The following is a 3,291-nucleotide window of genomic DNA, read 5'->3' on the forward strand; positions in this document are numbered from 1 at the left end:
ATGGATGTAGCCCAGGCGGTGTTATATCTGCTCTTTTAGAGCCAAGCTCGAAACTCCTCTGGACTTCCGAAATCCATCTCTTCCACAATGTAGTTTGACAGGAACAAAAGTTCTGTCGCTCTGATTGTCGCTTGTAACTATGTCACATTCAAACGCTGTGATGCTGTCAACAACTAGACGTTCTCCTCTTGGACGCTAATTATCAATCCTCTTCTTGCGTGATAAAAGCAGCTTTTTTGGATATTGTGCATCACAGTGTAGCTGAAACCGCTTCCACATCTCCTTCTCAAAGCCAATCAAAGCACATTTACTACTTCAGGTTAACGCGAGGCACTTTTCCATGTGTCTTGTGCGTTTTGGTCTCATCCAAGCGAACATTCGCGCAAGTGTTTCTCCACCCGTCTTCACTACCACATTTATGTCTTAACTCACCGAATTTATGAGCAACAGACGGTCACTCTTGATGCTGTCTGACTGTCTCCGATATTAATGATGGTTTAACGGCAGAGTCTACTTCATTCCACTACCCAAGGAATGCACATCCTTCCATTCACGTCCGGGTAACCCATCACCACAGTTACACAACCCCGTCTTTGTCCCCTATACGGTGGATGAAGCATGACTTCCTATAATAACCCACTTAATGCTTTTTACCCGCCTTCCTGCGCATTTTCTACATGTCTTTCCGGTCGCTACTCAGCCCTCAAACATCCACCAACTATATCCGTACCATGTCTGCCTCTTTCGAACCTCTTATCAGCGACTATGTGAAAGGGTGCATAGTTGAAGATTCTAATTTCGAGTGCATATCTTCCTGTCAAATAATTCCCCACCCCATTCGGAGCCTCACCCAATTTTCCCGTTCAATAACATAAAATCGAAGTAGCTTTTGTCAAAGGCATGTGCTGCTGGCTTAAGTAAGCCGTGGTATCTAATCACGGAAATCTTTCCATTAGCCCGAAACATCAATTACAGGAGACTAGGAATGATAGTCCACATGTAAGACACCAGAGGCTCACTAAAACCACGTGATGTGGTGCCTCTGATGCAATTCGTTTAGCAAGTACCACGCTTTTCCTCAGGCTGCAACAGCTCCAGGCTAAGATCATCTAATTTCTCAAACACGTAATAGATATGCATCTCACGTCTATCTCCACTCTGCTTTCCCTAAATGCTTCAAACCAGCAATTCCTGTAGACTCATCCGATCTCCAGAACTAGTAAGCACATTCATTCCCGTGGCACGCAATATCAGAGAGCTATCCATATCCCCAGGAATTGTGCTACCGTTCACTATTAATAACCTATTTTCCTCTGCCGCTTCCTCACCTACTTCTAGAATGAGCATTCCCGGGCTGCTCAAAAAGCTGTTTGTGATAATTTTCCAACTCCGTGTTTCATCCTAGCATGCTACAGTGCATGATAATCCTTTCTTCTCAGATGCTTGCTAGATAACCAGCCCGTTACACAGAGGCCACGTATAATCCAACAGCGCTTTGAGAAACTTTAAACTCACACCTCTGTCCTACCCCTTCAGTTTCATGGGTGATTGCACACGTAGCTATATTCTTAGCAACGCACCATTTGGCTAATGTGTGCCCCTCCTATCCGTGTATGGCCATACTCGTTTGCAGCCACCGCGTACAGCCATTCCCAACTATCTCCACCTGGATGCCGATTGTCGTTTCTGAAATTGGACTGTATCATTTCAGTGCAGTAGATAGAAATTGTAACCATTCACTATCAGAAATTTTCATGCTTTCCACTTTGAGTCCCCGCTCTAGAAATGGATGTCTTATTACCTCGGTTCGCCGTCGATGGACGCAATTATATGCTTAATTTGTGCTGGTCCTAATCTGTCACGATTACCTCGCTAGTGCTAGATAATATGACAACCCTAACCATCTCACCAAACATATTCATGTACCCAAGTATGACGTCGCGATGAGTGTACCGCGACCTCCATACCCGGTTTGATAGCAATTGCAACCCTGCCGTTGAACCGATGCAAGGTACGCCACCATAGAAAAGTTAACAAAACTTACCAGCTGCGACCAACCCCCTCGCTTTGTCCGGTTGGATGCCTGCTGCAAAGACCCAGAACATCTTACATCGGTCACGAATGGCCGAGTTTGCGCGGACAAAGCGACGTTGTCGTTCATGTATACTTCAAAAGTATTTCAAAATCCAACACAGTGAAAAATACATGGATAAATTTAATTTACGACAAAATTTCTCGCCATCTTCGCGGAGACCACATGCTGAGTGAAGACAGTCAATAAAAGTTAGAATATCGCCTCCAGATTAAACCTGAGAAGTTTACACACATTTTTGCGAAACGGCGATTGTCTGGGCAGATTTCAAGGTTTCCAATATATCAACTAATTCTGAACCGCCATGTAAACTTTTCCCTGGTTAAAACTATGATTTCAGAAGAAATTATGAATTTTTAGGAGTGGAGTAAAACTTTTCGCGCCAAAGTGTCGCATTTTGTTGTATATCTACTCAAAATAAAAACCCTTCTAATCTACGCTCATATGTTTGTTGCCCACCAAATTTCATTGTCCATTGAAGTAATCATACTTCTGGCGGAAATGTCTGGTGGAATAACTTCCAATCATCTCTGGGACCCCAGGATGCCTAAATGGGGCTCAAAAGTTTGGACTGGTACTCTGAACACAGACACCCGGTTACTTTAATACCTCAGACACGCACCATGGCTTTCAAAAATTCGCAATACACCGTCGACTGGACTCGAACTCGTGGTACGTTCGAAATCGGTTTCGCTTTTCCCTCGTGCAAATTGGTGAAAAGTTTTTTCGTTGTTCAATCTATTCAGAGTACACACGAGTAATTGTTGAAGTTTAATGCTCTAACAAAACATTTGAGTGATAACCCTTTATATTTTAAGCACATCTATTTTACATCTAGTCCGAACATGACGTCAATTCATACCGATTGCCCTCCGCAGCCATTGGTAGACCGCAATAGATGTGGGCGGAATGGCTGCCCGTCGAACATCAAACGCGGTATGCAATGCCACGCCTGCAAGGCCTGGTGGCATTTCAAATGCACGAGTTTACTGGACGACCAGATAAGCCTACTAGCCAACTCTCCTGACCCGTTTGTCTGTGCCAGCTGCCTCTACGTCAAGGGTGCAACGCATACCGCAGCGAAGAGAAGAGTCCCCCGAAAAGTAACCCAATCCACAGAGCAGATGCCGAAAGACCAATGTCAGTGTTCCGCTTTAATCGGGATACTCGACGCGAAATTAGAGCGTCTTTCGAAGGCA

This window comes from Opisthorchis viverrini (genome assembly GCF_000715545.1).
Source record: "Opisthorchis viverrini unplaced genomic scaffold opera_v5_3, whole genome shotgun sequence".
Taxonomy (NCBI): domain Eukaryota; kingdom Metazoa; phylum Platyhelminthes; class Trematoda; order Opisthorchiida; family Opisthorchiidae; genus Opisthorchis; species Opisthorchis viverrini.